The following is a 26937-nucleotide window of genomic DNA, read 5'->3' on the forward strand; positions in this document are numbered from 1 at the left end:
TTGCCCTTATCCACAAATAAAAAAATTGGGTAAGACTGTCAGTGCTTAGAATATCAACGCTTAATTTAAAATCGTAAAGGCACTAAAAAATAGCAAATGATACCCTACAAAGTATTAGGATTATTTAATATTAAAATTTTTTTAATTTTTAAAGTTTTAATTATAATTTAATATAATTGTACGACTTTAAGTGAAATATGAATTTTGTGATGTTCTTTAATTTTCATCAATATTTTTTAACGAATTGAGGTTTTGTTAACTTTTTTGTTGAAATACATATTTTTTGTTCCAATTAATAAAATGACTTTTAATTTTTTATATAATCACCTATTTGCTGCCTGTATAATTTCATAATATTTAAAAAAAAATATGTTGTACGATTTTGAGTGACACTCACTGTATATTGTTTTTGTATCACCCGTATGTGTGAAAAGAGAGTAATTTTTTCGTATCTCCTTCCGTTCTATTATTTTATTCTATGGCTTAGAATGGTTTTTATGTCATTTATAATATGTACAATAATTTTGACTTACCTGCACAATCAACTTTGGACGATATTTTGTGCAGGTAAGTTAAAAATGCAGTTAACCTCAATGCACTTACCTGCTCATTGATGCTGGTAAGTGCATTTACAGTTTACTGCCCAAAAAAGTAGCTAACGGCAAATAATTTACACGAAGCTTTGTGATTTTTCCGTCTAAAAAAACGTCAAATTGATATTTTAGCTACTTTTAAAATTATTAAGAAGTGTACAACATATTTTTTCATTCAAAATCGTATTTTTCTTGTTTGTTTTCATTTAATTTTGTATTAGGCAGCTAAATAAAATTTTTTCATGAAAACCAGTTATAGCTTCCAAAAGTATTATGCACTTATCTTAAATGTGCAGGTATGAACAATGCACTTAAATTAACGAATTTATTTGGAGTTTGGTAAATAAATATACAAAACACAAGTTTTGTGCACTTATATGCAAAATACTCTTAAGTGAAAGGCAGGTAAGTCAAAACTACTGCATATTATGCATTTTATAATATGTATTGTGACATAAAAATCTATGACATAGCTTTATGCTGCATTCAAGTGTATCTTTCACATGTTCTCGAACGCTGTGGAAACATGGTGAATAATTCTTCATGCAAATCTTATTCTGATTTAATTTGTATTCAGCCCAATCTATCTATCTATATACATATATAAAAAGAAGTGTACATTTTGATGTCACCACTAACTGCGAAAACGGGTCGACCGATTTCAACCAAAATACGTTGGGGATGGTCTGTAGATGGTTTATGTGAAGTTTGCACGAAATCGGCATAGTGGTTCCGGATATATGGCATTAGGCAAAAAAAGTACATACCAAATTTGCATATCGTTCGATAAAACAAGTAGGCCACTGTTAACATTGTACTATACAAGTTCTTTTATGTTAATCGCTGATAAACAAAATTTACGAAAGTACAACTAATATAGTAAACAAATGAGATTTCGTTCCCGCCGAACTTCTGCCAAATGCAAATAAATATTCAATCCGTTGTAGACAACTACAACCAACTACAAAAATTCGGATTGGTTGTGAGAACGTGCAATTTTTGTACCAAAAAATAATGATGTCAACAAGCTTAATGATCAAATTAATTGAAACTGACTGGCGAAACAATGAAATACAAATCGATTGACACAGTAATGAACGAAGAACAAGCCTTAATTATGCTACTGAAACATTGAAGGTTGGATCACAGATAATGTTTCTCCGCAACATAAACGCTTCAAAAAATGCCATATCATGCCACTGTACTTATAGATATCTGCTACAACTTTGTCAAATGACCATCTCACCCGCCATCATCTAGCTACATATAATAAGTGTTCCGGGTGCGATGTCAGGTCGGGGGAGTCCGTGCTTTTATTTTGTCCTACACTGCATATTAAAATCGAGATCGAGATGCAATATAAAACAACAACGCGGACCGGGTTCAGCTTTTTTCAGTTTTTCCCTTTTCTCATTTTTCCTATTCGAATTCAATGGGAAAAAGCTCTCGGGGAATTTTATATTCATAAATAGGCTGATTGAGTTTGTGAGATTTTTAAGGACTGTGCTTAGCTGCTTAAATATTATCCTGCTAAGTGTAACTCATCGAATTTAATCTTACTGCATATGTATGCATAAATATGTCTATCGTTTTGTAGGTGACCAACAACAAGTACTATCTGCTACTTCTTTAAACATTTGTTTTCCATTTCGATATTTGTGCGAATTGTAGTTGAATGTGCTGAGGAGGTGAAAGAGTTCTTAAACATAGCATTTACAACTTGTTCGCCGCTTACAATCGTTGCGAAGCCAGCAGGCCAGCACCATGATGAACTAACCCAGGTTTAAAGCACTTTTATACCCACCATCAATAAAGATGGGGGCTATATTGATTTTGTCATTCCGTTTGTAACACATCAAAAGATTTGTCGTAGAACCACTAGCTATGTGCGTCCGTCTGTCTGTTTAAAACATGAAAGGATCCAAACGAAAGAAGCTATCTGGCTGAAATTTTCCACAAATACTGTCTGCTGATAAAGTTTGTTTGGTATTGAAAATGGGCAATATCGGTGCATAATTTCACTTATCCACCATATAAATGTTCCTCCTGAGCATATGTTGATTACGCGTTAATCCTGATAAAATTTTGCAGAAATTAGTTCTATGTACTCTGAAATTATAATGTAAAGTATGACGAAAATCGGGCAACATTTGTCCCTAGTACCCATATAAGGTCCCTCTCAGCAAATGACTTGAACATTCATAATTGTCTTATAATAATTAAATCGTGATGAAATTGTACATAAACAAGTTTTATATGAAACTAAATGTTTCTAACTTTTTTGAGGATCGGTCCATAATTGACGCATTAATTAATCCATATAACCCCTACATCATGTATAAAATGTATATTCCCAAAAATAATAAAAGTTTTTATAAAAATTTTAGTTTTATTGTTGTTATTTTTCGTAATTTTTCAAATTCAACAATAGATATTTAAATTTTTTTTATGAAAACCAATATTGTTTTGCATACTGTTTTATATACAATTTTACATAGAAAAAAATGCGACATTACTTGTTAAAATTTAGTTATATTTGCAAAAGATATTAAACTATTTCGAATAAAGTTCGAAAAAATTTACCTTGTAAATTAAAAACAAATACTTTTTTGTTTTTTTATTCATATCTCTGGGAGAGAAAATACTGAAATTTTACATCCGATTTGAATAATTAAAACCATGTTTTGTTAAGAACTATATATTTTGGTATACATTTTATATTATTAAAAAAATAATCAATGAAAAGCGACTAAAATGAAGGTTATGCACCAGAAGGTGGAGCTGCTGGTTTTTCAGACAGTGGTGATGATGGTGGTGCAGCAACTGCAGCCTGTGGTACAGCAACAGCAGCCTGTGGTGCAGCAACAGCAATATGTGTTGGGGCCATGGTTGCTGTGGACACGGTGGCAAAACCCAGGCCTGCTGGTACCGATTAATCTGCAAAAAAATTAAGATTTAGTATTTTTTTAATAAATTTTAAGATAATTTTAACTTACCGCTCCACCTCTGGCCCTTCCTCTCCCACGGCCCCGTCTTCCACCACGTTTCTGGAGAATTAACTTTTGTACATCCTAAAAAATTTAAAATATTATAAATAAATAATAAAAAATAATAAATAAATAATAAATGAAAAAAAAACTTACCAATGCGTCTCTTTCCATCGTTGAGTTTGAAATGATGCCTTTTTCAAAAAAAAGAAGTAACGCGTCAAGATATGGCAACGCTATAGGAATTATGAAATAGAACACAATTTATAACTGTAAAAGTAAGAAGTATTAAGATGATGACATACCATATAATGTTGTTATTTTTTCTTTAGAGTTTGTTGACAGTACTAACAACCTTCACCGTATGAAGTTTGACAGCGCATGGTACATAAACTGTTTTACATATGTTACCAATAATTAATCTTTATTGTGTTACTTTAAGTGATAAACAAGTAAAATATAAGAATTTTTATTAAATATATAATTCAATATTTTAAAGCTATAATATATTTTTAAGTTTTCATAATTCATGAAGTGTGAAGTCGATCCCTTAGCGCCAAATTATCGTAAGCGACAAAACACAAATTCACCAGGTGGTTTTTATTTATTATTTTGAAATTTATACATACAATTAAAAATGTTATGATGCGATGTAGTATAATTTCGTTCAAGCTATTTGTCTATTTTTCAAAAATATTTATAACTTTTGACAATTAAAAATTCATGGAATAATTTATAGAAAAATATGACAAAAAATGGTTTTTATTGAATTTTTGCATAGATAAACATTTTTCGAATTGAAATTAAATTTGTATTTATGATTAGTTTTTAATGAAATTTCACAGTTATGTAGATTTTTCTATTTAAAATGGAAAAATAAAAACGAATTTTGAAATTTATTATCCGCAATTCCCGAAAAAGTGTTGAAAAATTCCAAAAATGCTAATTTTTAGTTTTTTGGCTATAATTTCCATACCAGGGTCGGGGTTGTCGGGACCCTTTACGAAATAATTAGAAACATATTGAGCCACCTATAATCGGTTACTATATTTTGATATCGGATACGCGATTTGAGAATTTTTGCCCTAAAGTTTTATTTTACATAAAAAATAGGTGTTCTTTGAAAGGTAATAGGTGGTCCCCTAGGTAACAACAATTTTGAAATTGGTTTTCCTTTAAAATATTTTATCAAAACTTAGCTTTCAGAAAGTAGAAATTCCTAATACATCTTCTTAGAAATTCTTTGCAATAACTTAAAAAGAAAAAAAGTTATTTTTCCCCAAAAAAATAGCGAAAAATCGCTTTTTAAAAATTGTTGAAATTCAAATGCATATAACTTTAGACTTAGTGATTCTTTTTAAACAGTTCTTTTTCCATTTGACACATATGTGTTGTTAGTCCAATAGAGGAAAACTGAGGAAATCGGGAAATATTTGGATACGCTGTTATCAAAAAACTGGAGTAGGGTGGATAAAAATGTTGAAAATTTAATTTTCAAATGCGAATATCTCCTAAGCTATAATAGATAATCGATAGCTATGACGAGGTTGTTTGTACTGCTCGATGAGAAGATTCTACATGTATAATGTTTTTGAAATTAGAACTCAAACCAAGAAATAATATCGTTTTAAAAATGTAACATACCCGAGGTGTCCTACTTTGAGGGCCCTTGGTCGCGCCCCTGGTGGGCCCATGAGGTCCACGTTCAAAACTTAAACTCGACAACACTTCTTTGCGCATGTGAAATTTCATTTAAACCAATCTAACCATTTAGAAGTTACAGATTTATTTCCCTCTTTTTTTCTATAGCACTGTGTCGCTTACGATAAAATTTGTTTACTGTAAAATATAAACATTGACTTACGATAAAATCTTACCCCCTATATTTTTGATGTTATTCACAATTTTGATATTCTGAGAACGCTAAAAGATCAGTCGGTCCATAAAATTTTAATTTCTGCAAAAAAACAAAAATTTTAAAAATGTCGCTTACGATAATTTGTCGCTAAGGGCTCGAATTTAAAAGTGATAAAAGGTAAGTAATTTTAATTTTTCTTGTGTTTCATAGTATTTACTATAGAAAATCTTGTGTTTCATAGTATTTACTATAGAAAATCTAGTGTTTCATAATATTTTCTATAGAAAATCTTGTGTTTCATAGTATTTACTATAGAAAATCTTGTGTTTCATAGTATTTACTATAGAAAATCTTGTGTTTCATAATATTTTCTATAGAAAATCTTGTGTTTCATAATATTTTCTATAGAAAATCTTGTGTTTCATAATATTTTCTATAGAAAATCTTGTGTTTCATAATATTTTCTATAGAAAATCTTGTGTTTCATAGTATTTACTATAGAAAATCTTGTGTTTTATAGTATTTACTATAGAAAATATTATTATTATTGTATTTTTTTTTAATTTTAGTAATGAAAACAAGTAAGAGAGCTATATTCGTCTGTGACGAGTGTTATAACCCTTCACCAAATTGTACTTCAAAATAAAAATTATAAATATTTTTAGATAAAGAAAATTTATTATTTTCCTAGTTATTTTTTTTAATTTTTTGAAAAAAAATTTAGAAATGTTATTTAAAATTTTTTTTTTTAATTTTTTAAATTATTTTTATATATTATATTTTAAAATTATTTTTATACCATTCACCTTCGTGAGAAGGGTATACATTAGGGTGGAGCGATTCTGATTTTTTTTCGTAATCGCTTAGGAATACCTGTTAAAAGTTGCCTTTTTAACTCCTAAATATACACAAAAAAATTCATTTGGTGGATCGTATATATAGATCATTATAATAATACAGAAATAAATGTCTCTAGAAAACGGGGGGAGTGGAAGTCCCCAATACCCTCCTTATGTCTAGTAGCCTTGGATGTCCTCAATCAGTAATAAAAATAACCAAGTGATTAGTCCCAATTTCCTAAGCTACAAGTACGATTTTGTGGATTGGGTATAAAAATACCCAATTCGACATATGTGGGCATATTCGGCCCTAGTCCCCATATAAGGTCCCTCTCAGCAAATGACTTGAACATTCATAATTGTCTTATAATAATTAAATCGTGATGAAATTGTACATAAACAAGTTTTATATGAAACTAAATGTTTCTAACTTTTTTGAGGATCGGTCCATAATTGACCTTACTATCCATATAACCCCTACATCATGTATAAAATGTATATTCCCAAACATAATGTAAGTTTTTATAAAAAGTTTAGTTTTATTGTTGTTATTTTTCGTAATTTTTCAAATTCGAAAAAAATTTCCCTTGTAAATTAAAAACAAATACTTTTTTGTATAGTTTTTTTATACCCTTCACCTTCGTGAGAAGGGTATATATAAGTTTGTCATTCCGTTTGTAATTTCTACATTTTTCATTTCCGACCCTATAAAGTATATATATTCTGGATCCTTATAGATAGCGGAGTCGATTAAGCCATGTCCGTCTGTCTGTCTGTCTGTCTGTCTGTCCGTCTGTCTGTCTGTCTGTTGAAATCAGTTTTCTGAAGACCCCAGATATCTTCGGGATCCAAATCTTCAATAATTCTGTCAGACATGCTTTCGAGAATTTTGCTATTTAAAATCAGCAAAATCGGTCCACAAATGGCTGAGATATGAGTAAAAAACCAAGACAACCTCGATTTTTGACCTATTTTTTTACTTATATCTGGATTACTAAGACATTAATATAGACAATATGGATATCTAATGATAGATATTTCAAAGACATTTGCAACGACGTATATAAGACCATAGTAAGTTGGACCTACAATGGGTCAAAATCGGGAAAAAAATTTTGAACCCGAATTTTTTTATTTTTTTAAAAAAAATTGAAAAAACAAAAAAAAAATTTTTAAAATTTAAAAAAAAATTTTTTTTTTTAAATTTAAAAAAAAAAATTAAATTTAAAAAAATTTTTTTTTTAAAATTTAAAAAAAAAAAAATTTTTTTTTCCAAAAAATTCAAAAAACAACTGGAAAAAAAAATAAATTTTGTTTACCTAAAAATATTTAAAATTTTGAAGTATAATTTGGTGAAGGGTATATAAGATTCGGCACAGCCGAATATAGCACTCTTACTTGTTTTTATTCATATGCTCTGGGAGAGATAATACTGAAATTTTACATCCGATTTGAATGATTAAAACCATGTTTTGTTAAGAACTATATACTTTGGTAGACATTTTATAAGCTTTCGTATTAAAATAATCAATGAAAAGCGACTAAAATGAAGGTTATGCACCAGAAGGTGGAGCTGCTGGTTTTTACAGACGGTGCTGACGGTGCAACAGCAGCCTGTGGTGCAGCAACAGCAGTTTTTGGTGCAGCAACAGCAGTCTGTGGGGCAGCAACAACAGTCTGTGGGGCAGAAACAGCAACCTGTGGTGCTGCAACAAACTCTGGTGCAGCAGCATACTGAGGTTGTGCACCCTCAATATTTTGCGGCCAGGCCCAGGCATACTGCGGATAGGCTTGTTGGGGCCATGGTTGCTGTGGCTGGTACCGATTAATCTGCAAAAAAATTAAAATTTAGTATTTTTTTAAAAAATTTTAAGATAATTTTAACTTACCGCTCCACCTCTGGTCCTGCCTCTCCCACGGGCCCGTCTTCCACCACGTTTCTGGAGAATTAACTTTAGTACATTCTAAAAAATTTAAAATATTATAAATAAATAATAAAAAATGAATAATAATAAAAAATAATAAATAAATAATAAAAATAAATGAAAAAAACTTACCAATGCGTCTCTCTCCATCGTTGTTTGAAATGACGCCTTTTTCAAAAAAAAGAAGTAACGCGCAGAAATTCACCACAGCATCAAGATATGGCAACGCTATAGGAATTATGAAATGGAACACAATTTATAACTGTAAAAGTAAGAAGTATTAACAAGATGATGACATACCATATAATGTTGTTATTTTTTCTTTAGAGTTTGTTGACAGTACTAACAACCTTAAACCGTATGAAGTTTGACAGCGCATGGTACATAAACTGTTTTACATATGTTACCAATAATTAATCTTTATTGTGTTACTTTAAGTGATAAACAAGTAAAATATAAGAATTTTTATTAAATATTTAATTCAATATTTGAAAGCAATAATATAATATTTTTAAGTTTTCATAATTCATGAAATAATCTTAAGTGTGAAGTGATTTCACTAATTTAAATGTGATAAAAGGTAAGTAATTTTATATAATTTTTGTGCGAAAAAAAAATTATTTGAGAAAATCTTGTGTATCAAACTATTGTGATGCAGAAGAAAAGAAATATTTTCTATAGAAAATCTTGTGTTTCATAATATTTTCTATAGAAAATCTTGTGTTTCATAATATTTACTATAGAAAATCTTGTGTTTCATAATATTTACTATAGAAAATCTTGTGTTTCATAGTATTTACTATAGAAAATCTTGTGTTTCATAGTATTTACTATAGAAAATCATGTGTTTCATAATATTTTCTATAGAAAATCTTGTGTTTCATAATATTTTCTATAGAAAATATTGTGTTTCATAATATTTTCTATAGGAAATCTTGTGTTTCATAGTATTTACTATAGAAAATATTATTATTATTGTATTTTTTTAATTTTGTTAATGAAAATAAGTAAGAGAGCTATATTCGTCTGTGACGAGTGTTATAACCCTTCACCAAATTGTACTTCAAAATAAAAATTATAAATATTTTTAGATAAACGAAATTTATTATTTTTCCTAGTTATTTTTTTTTTAATTTTTTGAAAAAAAAATTGTTTTTTTTTAAGTTTTAAAATTATTTTTATACCATTCATCTTCGTGAGAAGGGTATACATTAGAGTGTCAATTTGTATGGAGCCAAAAAAATGCAACAAGCGGTTATCAAAATCGTAATCTACGATGAATTCTAAGAATGTTCTGAAATCATTAGCTATACGGTACGGCCATTCCACCGATTTTAAATTGTGTTGTGCGCTGAGATTTTCGCAGATGGAAGCTACCAAAGAAGCAGCGGTAACGACTTTAATATTGGAGTTTCGCAACCAACAGTCTGCATGATTTTGAAGGATATAATAGAATTCTTTGAAAGAAAAATTTGTAAAAAAAATGGATAAGCTCCCGGATGATTGAAGAAGAAAAAAATTCCAACAAAATGTCATTTTTCTCAAAAACGCGATTTCCAGGTATAATTGGGTGTATAGATGCTACACACGTACGAATTGTAGCGCCTGCAAAGGAATTGCAACATTTGTATTTGAACAGGAAGGGATATTGCAGCCTGAATGTCATGATTGTGAGGATGATTGTCTTTCTTCAACTCAAGTAAATTATTAATGAGTGAATATTTCTTTATTATATTAGGTGTGCGACTTCGAAATGAAAATACGCTATGTAGATGCGCGATATCCCGGCTCAAATCATGACTCCTTCGTGTGGAATATGAGTGACTTAAAGCAATATTTACAACAAAATATGGAGGAGAATACATGGATTTTAGGTAGGAAATTTTATTTTCGTATTTATTTTTCTTTAAATTCACAAATTTTTAGGTGATGCTGGGTATCCTTTGGAACCATTTTTAATAACTCCATTTCGAAGTGCTGCTGAGGGATCACAAGAAAGCCGTTTTAATACAGTCCATGCAAAAGCAAGACACGTAGTTGAAAGAACAATTGGAGTTCTTAAAAGCAGATTCCGTTGTTTACTCTATGCGAGAGGTTTGCACTACACTCCCGAAAAAGCGACTCAAATTACAAATGTTTGTTGCGCATTGCACAATTTAAGCAAACATTTTAAAACTGAATTTATTGAAGAATTGCCTTTTCCATTAGACCCAGAAGTAGAAGGCGGAGAACCTACAGTAACAAACATTGAAGAGTCTGCACAACAAATTAGAAAGAATTTAATGCTTGCTATTTTAAATGAATAAAAATTTTGTTAACATATTTATTGTTTTTGAATTCACTTGACCTTAAAAATAATATAAAAAAACAAACTTAAAAAAAAATAAAAAGTTCAAAAAATAAAAAGTAAAAATTAATAAGTTAACTAAAATAAAAGCTATTTATCACAGTCCTGAATTCTTTTATTTGTTAATTGAAGTTTGGCTACTATCAATTTCATTTGTAGGTCAGCTTTTTTTTTTTTAATTCATAAATTTTTTTATTTATTTGGTAATTTTTATATGAATTACTCTCCAACCTTTTCAAAGTCTCTAAGATCTTCTCTTGATTTTTTGATTGCATTTTTAATATTTTTAAACGTTCGCCCCCCGACTTCTTCTTTCTGCGATTTTTTGGCAATTGTTGTTCGGCAGATTCAGCAGTCTGTGAAGGCTCCTCAGGTGTCAATGTTATTTCCGCCCCATCGAAATCTTCTTGACTATGCATACCCATTGCAGAACCATTTATATTAACTTGGTTTTGCATTGAGATGAGTTCCACAGTGCTCTGTTCTAATGAGCTCAAACTTATTTCTGTGGACGGACCACCACCAGTAGCTTGAAAATTTTTTTTATTTGCTGCCAATTTTCTTTTCAAATTTGCCTTATAGTGAGTCCATACCTATTATAAATACAAATTAATTTTAAGTAATATAATACAAATTAGATAGTACATATACTAGTAACTCTTTGCCATTCTTTGGTGTTTTTAATCGGCGGTCCCAAGCTATTTAATTGCTCCGTAAAAGTATCCCATGTGGCCTTAAGTTGCATTTTGCTAAATCCAAATGGTAACTTGCCTCGCCCAATAATACCTGGATGAATTTGCATCAGCTCAACCTCTTCTCCATTTGTTTTTTATTTGTAATTTTACTAAGAAATATTTATAATTTAGTATTTTTTACAGTTATTTACTTACAAATTTGTCTCCATTTTCGTTTTTCAACTTGTAACGTTCAAAAACAACACCAAACAAGCAGTTGTAAGTTTTTGACAGTGCTGACAACAGTTGTAAATCATGATCGCATTTTAAAAAATACAACACTAAAATAGCAACTTGTAAATGGTAATCGGGGCCTTAATAAAATTTCCCACGACTATAGAGGTGTTGTTAGGCTTATGTTTTGAATTTGGGCTTTCAACACTAAGGTGTGGCGGAGTCTCAAGAACCCAAATTGGGGTGTCTCGGGTATATTACAAATTAAAAATGATGCAAAATTTGAGCCCCAATATGTTCTCAAAGGCAATTTATAGCCCGCATCTTGGTCCCGTCAACAGAGTCAAAAAAATTTAAAAAATAGCATTTTTGGGATTTTTTAAAAAATCGCGAAAAAAAAAATTCTTTTTAATTCTTTTAATTTAAGTGCACATAACTTTTGACTTGGTATCGACTTTGAAATAATTCTTATAATACTAATAAGTTAGTTGTTAATTAAAAAATATATATTTGAAAAAAATCGGGAGAGATTTGGATCCGCTATTTGCCAAATACAGACCAAGGTAGGTAAAAAAATATAAAATTTTAAATTTCAATGGTAATATCTCGTAAACTATAAAAGATAAAATTTAGTTATAGTAGTATGTAGATTCAACATACAGTAGCCCAATAAAGTCTACATACAGGAATTCAAATTAAATTTCTTTCGTAGAAAGCTGTATATGTAAGTTAAAAGTAATTAACATTTCCTATCACGTCCAAAATGTCACCGTTATTAGAATTTTTGATTCTGAGTCAAATAACGACATTTTTTTTGGGTTTTAATGTTCAAAATATTATGACACTTAATAGCCCCGCCCACCCAAAAGTAGGCGTGACCGAGAATAAATTTTGCGTTATTTCACACAGAATCAATAACTCTAATAACGGTAAACTTTTGGGCGTTATTTGAATCTTTTTTGCTAAAATCGACATAAGACATGTAATATTATATATCTCATAAAAAAAACTGCTTTAAATTAAAGTAACATAATTTTTCCTGTATGTAGACTTTCTTGGGCTACTGTATGTATAAATCTTTCAAATCGGATAGAGAACAAAAATTTGGCATAATTTTTAATTTACCCGATCAGCGTTGCCAGTGAAAAAAAAATGTCCCAACTTTTGAAGATGTATGATGAACAATATGAGATTTTACATTTTTAATTGGGGAAAAGAGACGAAAGTTTACTGGCAACACCGATTCGTGGTGAGAGCGGAGAGAGTGTATAACTAATACAATCGTAAAATGCAATAGTATAGGTTGCCTTTCCCTGATCTAGAGAAAAAAACCTCTGTTTCATCAAAATTGGTGGACAATAACATACTTAAAAGTGTACCACAAAAAAACGTGTGGCTTATTTATATACAAGATTTGATTGCAGGACAAATTTATTGGGTGTATGATTTCAAAATGCGGGATTTTTTAAAATTTTTAGCTTTTATTTTGAAACATTTGTACACTATACATTTATTTAAAGTATTGGCCATTGTTAGCTATAACCATTTCCCATCTTTCTGGCAACATATGGATTCCGAGCCTGTTCATATTTGAGGCCAAGAACGAAACAAGCCAATATCGGCAACTCTATTCCAAAGTGAAGCAAATCTTAGAGAGAGCGTTCTGCATCGAACGAAACAAACCGTATTCGGACGCGGCACGGTCTGGACTATAAAGCGGGTGAGGCAAAACTTCCCAACCACTTCATTTTAAATAGTTTTAACAGGTATTGCATGTGATCGATGGAATATTTCGGTTTAATGTCTGGCCGCTTATTCTGGACGTTTTTCAGCTATTGCTCGCTTCAAACGAATCAGTTGCGTTAGGTACATGTTCCCTGTGATCGTCTTGTTCCCGCCAAATACAAAATTACCTAAGCACCAAAGATATTTGTCTGTGGTATCGATGCGTCTGGATGGGCGGGCTTCACATCGATCTTTTACATTTGGGGTTATCGCAATGGATCCATTTTTTATCGCAAATAATGATTCGGCGGAAAAATTATTTTTTATAGCGTTCAAGAAGATGCAAAATCATCTTTCTAGGTCTTTCAGTTTAATTCGTATGGTACCCAATTTGTATTTGTATGTTATACACAATGCTGCCATACTTTCTAATCAAATATAAACTTGGCATTACTTTTCAAATAACGAAAAATATGTTGCCACGTACCAGAAACGCAGTTGGACAACATTATTTGGCCAACTACATTTCAATATATATTTTAGAATTTTATACAGTATATCAGATTTTTCTAATTGTATTTCAGAAAATTTCTTATTTTATTTACTAACATTCCATTTGTATTTTTGAAATTTCCATTCAATAGAAATATCTGAAATAGTAATTTTTATAAAATTAATTTAATAAATATTATTACAAATTTCTGAAATAGTAATAAAGACTTTTGAAATAAAATTAATAAGTTTACTCAAACGTTTTCTGATTTGCTTTAAAAGTAATAAAGCTATAATTTTACGTTTGTGTCAAAATTTATATGTTAATTCTATGGTTTAATAGTTGAAACAAAAAGTCGAATTTTCGTAATTTTGGTAATTTAAGAAAATTTGGCTTTTCGACTGATATTTAAATCGACTTTTTACCATATCATGTAAACAATGAATGGTTTCTACATTTATTGATAAGCATTTTGAAATGTTTAGCAGTTAAAATTAAATATATCAAGAAATTAAATAATATCACTTTTGTTTCTAATAGTTGGATTTAAATTTACAAAATAGTAAACAAATTTACATTTTCAATTTATCATGTTTATTATCAAACTCGTTTCAAAAAGATTCAGCAAATCGATTATATACGATAGTCGTTTTTTTCGACTATTTGAGATAACTTAATCGATTGTTCATCATTTTTGCGACCAAAAAGTCGAGGTCGATTGTTTGAACAGTCTAACAATCGACTTACATGAAATTAGTAATCTGGCATCACCTAAAGAAAATAAAATATTTAATTAAACTAGGATCGCCTGGTGCCCGAAATTCGACCACTTTTAAAACGCTTTTTACCACTTTTATGAATAAAAGTGAAATATATCAAGGATATAATGTATTAATGTGCTGTTTTTCTAATTCAACTACTTTGAGTGGAAATTTAACATGTAACAATTCTACTCAAATCACTCGTTTGCTATAGAAAAACAGCACATAAATAATATCATTTTTGTTTCTAATAGTTATTTTTAAATTTATAAAATGGTAAAATTTACATTATTAATTTGGCATGTTTATTGTCAAACACTTTCCTAATAAATGTCTGAATGGTTTTAGTTTTTGTAGAAAAATATTGAAAGAATTTTGTGCAGAAAGATTTATTTATTTTTGCAGAATATTATTTTATTTTCAATTAAATATTTTTTAACAATCTAAAAGGTCAAGTTTTCGACTTTTATCGACTATTATACTTTTGAGATAACTTAATCGATTGTTCGACTTTATTCACGTTTTCGAAATTTTGGCACAAATAACCATTTTTGCCCTATATGTCCCCAAATAGTTTGAGTGATTTGTCAAAAAATAGTTTTTTGAAAATTTTTTTTGAACGCCTATCCGAACAGGAAAAAACCAAGTATGGGGGAATGTAGCCAAGATCATCCCCTATCACAGCCCGTTTTTCAAATTTTGGCAAAAATAACCATTCTTGCCCTATATGTCCCCAAATAGTTTGAGTGATTTTTCAAAAAACTGTTTTTTGAAAAATTTGTTCGAACGCCTATCCGTGTAGGAAAAAACCAAGTATGGGGGAACGTAGCCAAGAATATGCCCTATCACGCCCCGTTTTCCAAATTTTGGCACAAATAACCATTTTTGCCCTATATGTCCCCAAAAATTTGTGCGAACACCTATCCGTAAAAAATCTGGTATGGGGGAATGTAGCCAAAACCTTCCTCTATCACGCCCCGTTTTCCAAATTTTGGCACAAGGCCCCATTTTTAAACAATAGGCTAAAAAGTGGTTTGAGTGATTTTTTTGTATAAACGTTATTTGCTTTTGAAGCATACATAAAATATATATTTTTTTAACATAAAACATAAAATATTTTTTAATTTATAAATTAAAAATGTTACTTATTTAATTTTTTATTATCATTTTAAATAAATTTTTAAGTAAATTAAAAATTTAGTTAAAGTGAGTGTAAAGTTTGTTAGAAAATGAATAAAAGTTTGTTAGAGGCCGAAAATCCTCTCCCATGCATAAAAATAAAGATCAGGCATTCACTGTAAATTGATAAGTACGTATAAATTAAGTACTTAATTCGAATATTCAAACTTGACAGCACTGAAAATTCAGTCTGTAAAGCAGAAACCACTCATTTCTCTGCTGCAAATTATTCTCAGAGAGTATTTCTTATTTACTCTCTTCAAAAGAAGAGAGTAAATAAGAACTCTGGTGTTGTCACTTTCGAAAAATTAGCCGTTTACAGGGTATACCCCATAAAGTTGTAAAAACAGCAACACTATATATAAATAGTTTTTTCATTCCTAAAACCGATGTACAAACGTTATTTGCAAATCAAATAATTTGAAAAGTTAAGAAACATATTTTTTAATTCAACATTGATATACTTTTATTTTAATATCAAAATATATGCTAACGAAGTAGCGGGTAATATGCTTTACAAAAAAAAAGTTAAAAATTCATTATATCAAATGCGCCTACTTCTTTCTACTCCTCCTCCCCCTTCTCCTCTTTTTCCTCCTTCTTCTTTTCTTCTTTTTTTTTGGATTTCCGTCTTTTTTTGTTGATTTACCACCGACGGGTAATACATTCCAGCCGCATTTGGCTCCAAATTACTATTACCCTGTTGAGGGTGATAATAGTTTGAAGCTGCTGCATTACCCAGTGGAGGTGGCTGGAGGAGATGTCTGGAACACCAGACTGGTAAAATGTCCTAGGCTGGTAGTACCCTGCCGGAGCGTTTTGGTAATACAAAATAGGTGGTGCAGGCTGGTAGCTAGACCACGTCCGCGACCAAGGCCACTACCACTTTTTAATATTAACAGCAAAAGTTTCTGTAAAGAGATAAAAGTGAACATTTTTAATGATGTAAATGTAATAGGAAAAAGTGAATATTTTTATTGTATTCACAACATATTTTCATAAATAGTTAAAATACTATTTATAAAAATAATTTAAAAAATATATAAAATATACTACCTTCGTTTCGGGGTCCATCTTTTTCAATGGCATCACCACAATTAATGATGCCATTCTTTTTTTTTCATGTCGTTGCCAGATTCGTTACTTAGTTGCCAGACTATTTAATATACGTTAGAGTATGTTCTGACAATCGCAACACTACGATATGTAAAAATTGCAATATCTTTTTAATTAAAAAAATAAATAACAAATCAATATCCCAGTAACATTTTATATTAGCATAATTTTTTTCTGTTAATATTCATATTTTCTGTATTGACTTTAAACTCTGTCGTGAATCGAACACCGACACTGTTTAAGTAAATGAAATAAATATAGTTTTGTTGATTTTTTTATGCGATTTTGCTTTGGTTTTTATACCCTGCACCACCAGCGAAGCCGGTGTCCGATACACCCCAGAGTTTTAAGTCCATTCGCACGGACGAAGGCCGGCAATCACTGTTGTTTGTTAAGATTTTGGAAAAAAAATGTGTGAAATTTTTAGCAGCGCCAATGCGGAACGAATTTTTAATAAAAAAAATTTAATCGTTTATACAAACAGTTACTTGAAAGATTTCTATAAACCTATACTAAAGACTTTTTAAAATTAATAAAGCCTGATACTTGATTTTCCCGAAATTGACATATTGTTGGTCCAAATTTCGTATACGTCGTTGGAAATGTCTTTGAAATCCCTTTCATATGATATCTAAATAGTTTATGTACATCACTTAGTATTGGAGATATAGGTCGTGGCTTTCTGCTTTCAATAGCAACCAAACTATTTATGCTTGTAAGTTATTTATGGTCTTCGGAAAGTTTATTTCAACAGACAAGATAACATCTATATATCGAATCTGCTATTTATAAGTATACAGAATATATTTACTTTAAGGGGTCGAAGTTGAAAAATTAAAAATACAAACGGAATCATAAACTTAAGTTACGGTCAGACACAGCTAATATTTGATGTTTATGTCAAATATTTCATTGCCTGAGTCTGACCACAAATAAAATTTAGAGCAAACAACAAAACAGATTATTTTAGTCAAACAAAATTATTTGTCGGCACACAAAATATTTTCTTAATGTGAACAAAGTGTGACCACTAGCTATATAAATACCTAAAAAATATATAATTCGATCTTGCAAATATTTTTAACGTTAAAGCACTTATTTGGAATTCTAAAGCAATTATTTTATTAAAGTTTTAATAAATTTTGTTATCATATAGTGAATTTAATTTTTCACTTTTTGTTTGACTAAACTGCTACGAAAAAGAATCAATAAATTTATTTGCCGTGTGGTCACACTATATCAAATACCTTCATGAAATAATTGTTTTATCAAATAGAGAAAAACAGAAAATTATTTGCTAAAGGTAGGGTCAGACTACGCAAATTATTTGACACAAGATGTTTCATGTGTTTGATCAAAACTACATCAAATAATTCATGGGTTGATTTTGTGTTCACACTGTACACATTTATTTGCCATATTTGTTTATTCAAACTACACCGAAATACTATCAAACACACAAAGGGGAAAATATATTTGACTTGTGGTCACATTTATGGTAATATTTGTTCTAAATAATTATTAAATAAAGCTGCAAAACAACTTTAATTTCTTCATCAATAAAAAAGACATTTCTAGAAAGTAAAATATTACCAGATTTTGCTTTACATTTGAAAGAATTATGAAATTTCAGTACTTTTATTTAAGCGTCAAATATTTTATGTTTCTAGTTTGAACAGAAAATATTTTTGCACTGCAAACAAGAAAACAGCTGAATTTGGTCAAACAAATTTATTTGCCAATATGAAAACATTCTTGTAATGTGACCAATGTGTGACCACTAAACAGCAAATATTTTCCTGCATTTTGGGTTTTTTTTTATTTGATCTTGCAATTCATTTGCAAGATCAAACAGCGTCAAATAACAGCTGTTGCATCATGTGTTATCGCAAAAGTAGTGTTGCTATATCTTAAATTAAAAATCGCTAAATAATGAAAACAAATCGCGAAAAGAACACAATCTTGAACAATTTAATAATATAATTATTAAATGTTTATTTATTAAATTATATTACTATCACAATTCATAATTGAAATTGAATGGAAATGTAATCATGTTTTATACTTGAAAAATAATTGAAATATTAAATATTTTTCAAACAAAAAACATATGGCTTGAATTTATGTTTCCTTTTTACTGGAGAATGCTATTGAAATAAAGCGTAATACAACTGTAATTCAATTGCTTGACTATAACTCAAGGCTTGAATTACACTTGCTATCAACTTGAATTCCAGTAAAAATGCTTATTGGTTTTTTAATACATATTATTAATCGAACACGACTTTTTCCAAACTTTTTTCATTCAGAATAAGAACATGTTCACAAATATTGTTAAATTTTATGGAAATGTTTACCTTTTTTACATAAATTTTTAATTAATTCCAATTCAATCGCATTATCTAAAAATTTATAATAAAAATTTTTGTATGATACTAAAATCAGAAAAGTGAAAAATGCTATTATGCTATATTCTTCTTCTGCAGTAAAAAAAAATTAAACAGATCATACTGTTTAAGAATTATTTTTTAATTACAATCAATTCATACTATTTATGTATGTATAAAAAAAAATTTTTCTTTGCTTTTAAATGCAATCTGTATAAAATTTCAGTTAATATTCCATATGTACATATGAGCAATTTAAAATTTTTTATTTTAAATTTAAAATAGACAAACTCCATGTATAAATAAAAAATAATCAAACATCAGACTATGTTAAATGTATAAAAATATAAATCGCATAAAATTGCAAAAATCGCAACATAGACTTCATATCTTAAATTAGTTTTTCTCCCAGTATGTCATCCTAGGCTGAATGACTATTATGTGAAGAAGAAGACTTCATTTATTGATGCAATTATTTAGTGAAAATAATTTAAATAACAAATATTCAAGAAATATTGAATATGTATTTATGTTTAAAAAAAAATAGTGAATTTGTGTCTTTAATTTAGTACGAAAAATATTTAAATAATCTCCTCTTATTTTTCCGCCATGCTGAGCAAATAATTTTCTATTTTTTCTATTTGATCAAACAATTATTTTATGAAAGTGTTTGATATAGTGTGACCACACTATATATTTACTGATTCTTTTTCGCAGCAGTTTGGTCAAACAAAAAGTGAAAAATTAAATTCAATATATTATAACAAAATTCAATAAATCTCTAATAAAATGATTACTTTACAATTCGAAATAAGTGCTTTAACCTTAAAAATATTTGCAAGATCAAATTATATATTTTTTAGGTATTTATGTAGCTAGTGGACACACTTTGTTCACATTAAGAAAATATTTTTTTTGCCGACAAATAATTTTGTTTGACTAAAATCATCTGTTTTGTTGTTTGCTCTAAATTTTATTTGTGGTCAGATTCAGGCAATGAAATATTTGACGATAAACGTCAAATATTAGCTGTGTGTGACCGTACCTTAAGTATGGTACTTTGGTACTAAATTAAAGGCACAAATTCACTATTTTTTTAACATAAATATATATTCAATATTTCTTTAATATTTGTTATTTAAATTATTTTCACTAAATAATAACATCAATAAATGAAGTCTTCTTCTTCACATAAAAGTCATTCAGCACAGGATGACATACTGGGAGAAAAACTAATTGAAGACTATGTTGCGATTTTATGCGATTTATATTTTTATACGTTTAACATAGTCTGATGTTTGATTATTTTTTATTTATACATGGAGTTTGTCTATTTTCAAAATTTAAAATTGCTCATATGTACATATGTAATATTAACTGAAATTTTATACAGATTGAATTTAAAATCAAAGAAAATTTTTTATACATACATAAATAGTATGAATTGATTGTAATTAAAAAATAATTCTTAAACAGTTTCGCTGATTTCATTTTTTTTTACTGCAGAAGAAGAATATGCCTAATTTTTCACTTTTCTGATTTTAGTATCATACAAAAATTTTTATTATAAATTTATTCTGAATGAATAAAGTTTGGAAAAAGTCGTGTTCGATTAATAATATGTATTAAAAAACCAATTTTTACTGGAATTCAAGTTGATAGCAAGTGTAATTCAAGCCTTGAGTTATAATCAAGCAATTGAGTTGTATTACACTTTATTTCAATAGCATTCTCCAGTAAAAAGGAAACATAAATTCAAGCCATATTTAGAGCAAACAACAAAACAGATGATTTTAGTCAAACAAAATTATTTGTCGGCAAACCAAATATTTTCTTAATGTGAACATAGTGTGACCACTAGCTATATAAATACATAAAAAAATATATAATTTGATCTTGCAAATCTTTTTAGGGTTAAAGTACTTATTTTGAATTGTAATGCAATTATTTGAATAAGGTTTTGTTGAATTTTGTTATCATATATTGAATTTAATTTTTCACATTTTGTTTGACCAAACTGCTGCGTAAAATAATCATTAAATATATTTGCCGTGTGGTCACACTATATCAAATATTTTCATGAAATAATTGTTTGATCAAATAGAGTGAAAACAAAAATTATTTGCTCAGCATGGCGAAAAAATAAAAGGAGAATATTTAAGTATTTTAGGCATTAAATTATATACACAATTTCATTTTTTTTTAAACATAAATACATATTCAATATTTCTTGAACATTTTTTATTTAAATTATTTTCATTAAAATGAAGTCTTCTTCTTCACATAAAATTCATTCAGCCTAGAATGACATGCTGGGAGAAAAACTAATTGAAGATATGAAGTCTGTGTTGCGATTTTTGCATTTTTATGCGATTTATATTTTTATACGTTTCACATAGTCTGATGTTTGATAATTTTTTTTATACATATGGTCAATTCACAAGGTCTCTTATCATGTCATAATGTCCTAATATTTCACAATGGTTTTTATTGTTTTTCAAGTAAAAAATGTCCTAAAATAATAGTACTCTGTATGCTATGTTTATTGTGTTATCGTAACCAACCAGTAGAGACCTTCGCCGAATGCCTAAGTGTCGGTTAAGCCGAGCTGCAGTTTCGAGATATATTAAGACATTATGACAATATGACTGATAAGAGACCTTGTGAATTGACCAATAGTACATGGAATTTTTCTATTCACAAAATTTAAAATTGCTAAATGTATTGAATATTTATTGTATTTGTGCAGATTGAATTTAAAATCAAAGAAAATTGTTTAAACATACTTACATAAATATTATGATTTGATTGCAATTAAAAATTAATTCTTAAACAGTCTGTTTAAGTTTTTATACTGCAGACGAAGAATATGTCTAACAATATTTTTTACTTTTCTGATTTTGTTATCACAAAAAATTGTTATTCTAAATCTTTAGATAATACAATTGAATTGCAATTATTTAAAAAATTATGTAAAAAAGATAAACATTTCCGTAAAATTTTATAATATTTGTGAACATGTTCTTATTCTGAATGAATAAAGTTTGGAAAAACTCGTGTTCGATAAATATTTAATAAAAAAAATCATTTCCTTTTTAATTTTTAGTTCAAAATCCAAACAAAGTCTAAACAAATAAAATAAAATTCCAAAATTGTTTATTAAGTACAATTATACCTACAAATTTTAATATAAGTAATTTAATAAATAAACATTTAATAATTATATTATTAAATTGTTCAAACTTGAGTTCTTTTCGCGATTTGTTTTCATTATTTAGCGATTTTTAATTTAAGATATAGCAACACTACTTTTGCGATAACACATGATGCAGCAGCTGTTATTTGACGCTGTTTGATCATGCAAATGAATTGCATGATCAAATAAAAAATTACACAAAATGGATGGAAATATTTGCTGTTTAGTGGTCACCCATTGGTCACATTACAAGAAAGTTTTCTTATCGGCAAATTAATTTGTTTGACCAAATTCAGCTGTTTTCTTGTTTGCCATGCAAAAATATTTTATGTTCAAACTAGAAACATAAAATATTTGACGTTTAAATAAAAGTACTGAAATTTCACATCACAATTCTTTTAATTGTTAAGCAAAATCTAGTAATATTTTAATTTCTAGAAATGTCTTCTTTATTGATGAAAGAAATTAAAGTTTTTTTGCAGCTTTATTTAATAATTATTTAGAAAAAATATTACCACAAGACAAATAGTTTCCCCTTCGTGTGGTTGATAGTATTTCGGCGTAGTTTGATCACAAAGTATACAGAGGCGACACGGCAAAAAAAATATATTTGTCTCTTTCGCTCGAAACAATTTCAACTGGTTTGGTTTTGTGCTTATTTATATAGTTGTTTGTTTTAACGCACTGTCTGTATTAAACCGCAAATTTGTTTTCTCTTTCTATCGAAACAATTTCAAAAAAAGCTGATTTTAGTGTTTTTGAACTGTCAAATTTGACGCCTCTGTATACTTTGTGGTTTGATTAAACAAATATGGCAAATAAATGTGTACAGTGTGACCACATAATCAACCCATGAATTAGTTTATGTAGTTTTGATGAAACATCTTGAAACATCTTGTGTCAAATAATTTGCGTAGTCTGACCCTACCTTTATATACATATGTATGGTGAAGAGTATACAAATATTTAATTTTTGTATATAAATATTAAAGGCCGTATTCATAAACAATTTTTAAATTTAAACAACGTTATAAAATCAAACTTTATATGAAAATTTTGATTTAAAACATTGTTTAAATTTAATTTTTTTTATGAATATGGGGGTAAGTAAATAATTCTTATTATATAACACCTATTTTGTAACATTAATTTTTTAAATATGTGAATTCTTTATTAGATTGTATGTTTTTTCTAAAAAACAGACAAATTTCACAAAAAAAAACTAGGTAGTTTAATTTTTTCCGATTTTTTGACGATTTCAAAAATATTTTGCCGATTTTGACGATTGTTTTGTGTAATTTTGACTATTTTATACAAAAATTATCTGGTAACAGTGCCGGCAATACAGAAAATATGAATTAACAGAAAAAAAAAATTATGAAAATATAAACTGTTACTCCAAAATTATTAAAATTCAAGCTGTTTCGACGATCTTGATTTATTTTTCTATAATAATGGAACTAGAAACAAGAAATTAAAGGCCTTATTCATAATCAATTTTTAAATTTTTTACAGGTTTATAAAACAAAACCGGTCAAATCTCGATTTTTGGCCTATTTTTGAATATGGATATCTAATGATAGATATTTCAAAGACCATTGCAACGATGTAGTAAGTTGGACCTACAATTGGTCAAAATCGGGAAAAATATTTTTTAACCCGAATTTTTTTTCATCAAAAATTTTTTTTGTCAAATTATTTTTCCAAAAAAAAAAATTTTAAAAATTAAAAAAACTTTTTTAATTTTAATATAATTGGGGTATTCACATGGTCTGCTATTAGTCATAATGTCGTAATATATTATAATAGTTGTTGTGTTTTAAGCAAAAAAAGTATTATTTTATGACAAAACAATAAACATTGTTCAAATAGTGTTATTAGTTTAGAACATTTTTGTTTGAAACACCAAAATTTGTTTAAACTATCATAATATATTACAACATTATGACAATATGACTAAATAGTAGACCGTGTGAATACCCCAAATATACATATATTATGCAATTTTTTAATGAAATTTTGTATATTAAAAATCCATAAAAATGGTGTATATTAAAAAATCCATAAAAAATATTGAATATTAAAAAATCCATAAAAAATGGTAAATAAATAAATCCATGATGAAAATCTGGTTATTAACGATAAAACGTAAGTTTTAAGTTTCAATAAAAATAAATTAAATATTTATGTAAAGAATTATTAGTTTTAAGTGAAAATATGTTATTAGAAACAAATAAATAGTTAATTAAAATAAATTATTAATATGCATTTTTTTTGTTTGGCTTTTAGGAAATCAGGATGAAGGATATATGTAGAATTAGTTATTTAGATATATTTAATATAATTAAAGACTTTCCATATTTAGAAAATTTGGAAAGTTATTCAAAACAAAACGAAAAGTTTTTTGAATATGTTATAGATTCTTTAAATAAAAAAAGAACTATTTATAACAAAATTATAAAAAATGCAAAAATATTTAAACGCATATCTACTATTGCAAAACGTATTTTAAAAACTAGAAATGCAACAAATAGTAATATAAAAATGTCTGAAAATATAGAAGATTTACATAATGAAAACAATTGTGTTTTATTAAGAAACAATTTTTTAAATGAAAATGTACATTATGAAGAAAAACTTTCTGAAAATAATGTAAATTGCTTGGAGTTGGAAAGTTTTCCGATGGAGCAAGCTTATATATCAGCTTTGTTGGCTGAATCAGATGAATGTTTCGAAAATGAAAATATTAATTCAAATAAATCACGAAAACTTAATTCTAATACTTCACTTGAAAAAAGTATAAGTGCATCTGAAAATGAAAATAAAATTAGCAATAAATTGGAATTGGAAACAATTTTAAATACAATTGATGTTGATATTATTAAGAAAATTATAAATGACATTTCACATGATTCATTTAACAAAATATATGAAGATTTCATCCGAGAATTTAAATCAATTGCTTGCGATTTAAATAATACGATTGTAAAAATTCATAAAAGAGATTTCCACAAGCAGTGACTCTAACCTTAATGAAATTAAAAGTTATTTAAATGAAATTTTAAATGACATTCAAATTCAAAACAAATCAGAAGAATTTTCTTTAAAAGTTACACCATGCCGTAAAGAAGAGGGCTGTAATATTTTGGAAAATTCTACTAATATATCTAAATCTGAAAATAAAAAACTCGATCACACACATGGTCCATTTGAGATAACAGGAGATTCTAGATATTTCTGATTTTTTAAAATATAGAATAAAACCTAATCCAAATGAAAAGTTAAAAGCAATAGAAATCTGACGAACAAAATCAAAAATTATAAACCCTAAAAGAAGATTTAAGTTTAATATTTTTGATTGTTCTTTTCTTGTTAGTTTGAGTACTGTAAATACAAAAATAACTAAAATTACAAGAAAAAACTTATTGAAGATTTAATAAGAGAAGAATAGTTAAAATATAACAATGTTTGTATTTTATGTTTCTACAATACTAAATTTAGTAGCAAAATAAAATAAAAGTAACCGTTCATAGAACACATGAGTTACATCATTCTGAAAATGAGACTAATGTCGGTCAAAAAAGAGGAGTAAAAAGACGTGTATTTAAAAGAAAACTTAAGGGAAATAAAGCATATTTGTTTAGAAAACAAAAAATTTTGGAAGCCGCAGATCACATTGCGGAAAATGGTAATTTTCAAAATATACATAATTTGGAAACAATGAGAAAACTTATTTCCGAGGCAATCATAAAGACCCATTTTATTCTCTGTATTTAATGCAAATGGGCCCATATAAAAACTATATTCATAGACTTGCTTCTCCCTTTACAGTATACACATGGGAAAAATATACGTTTGAGACAATCTCAGCAAATATTAAAATGCTTGAAGACTCTAAATTTAGATGCTTCAGGTGAAAGCGTAAAAACTTTAATATGTGATAGCAAAAGGATTTTAACCTATAAATTAGTTTTACGGAATTGTAAACTGAAAAACATTCTTCCTATTGCTGAAGCAATCCTCTCAGGACACACCCTAAAAGAAATATGTGATTTTCTAGATAAACTAAAATTACACTATGCAACACAACAAAAAATAATACCTGGAAAGTGGTACAATTTTTCTGGAAGGTGCTGTCGAGTATAACAAGAATCTGTCTTTGAAATTAGCAAAACACCTCCAAAATCTTGAGTTACGGGTAAAAAACGGTTTTTCATACTCTTAAGCCATTAACTGAACTGATTCTCAACCGATTTTAATATGTTTGCTGAAGAAATGCACACAATTTTGTCCAAGTACTTAAATAATATATATACCATTGGAAAGGCCACAGTTTCTTCTTTTTAAATCCGCTTAAAAAGTTAAAATCGGTTGAGAATCAGTTCAGTTAATCGCTTATAAGTGCTTAAGAGTATGAAAAACCGGTTTTTTACCAGTAACTCAAGATTTTGGAGGTGTTTTGCAAATTTCAAAAACATATTCTTATTTTACTCGATAAAGACTATCAGACAAATAGTATTACTTTCCAGGTATTTCTACTTTAGTTTTTTTTGTCTCATAGTGTTATTTATGATAGAACACAAAGTAAAGTATCACTTCAAATGGCCTCATTGCAGGAGACTT

At 28.2% G+C, this 26937-nt stretch overlaps 1 pseudogene; it reads left to right on the forward strand.

Annotated features, from left to right (window-relative positions):
- The first annotated feature begins 9478 nt into the window (after positions 1–9478).
- Positions 9479–10508, forward strand: LOC135958626 (putative nuclease HARBI1; annotated as a pseudogene).
- Positions 10509–26937: the final 16429 nt, after the last annotated feature.

This window comes from Calliphora vicina, chromosome 4 (genome assembly GCF_958450345.1).
Source record: "Calliphora vicina chromosome 4, idCalVici1.1, whole genome shotgun sequence".
NCBI lineage: Eukaryota > Metazoa > Arthropoda > Insecta > Diptera > Calliphoridae > Calliphora > Calliphora vicina.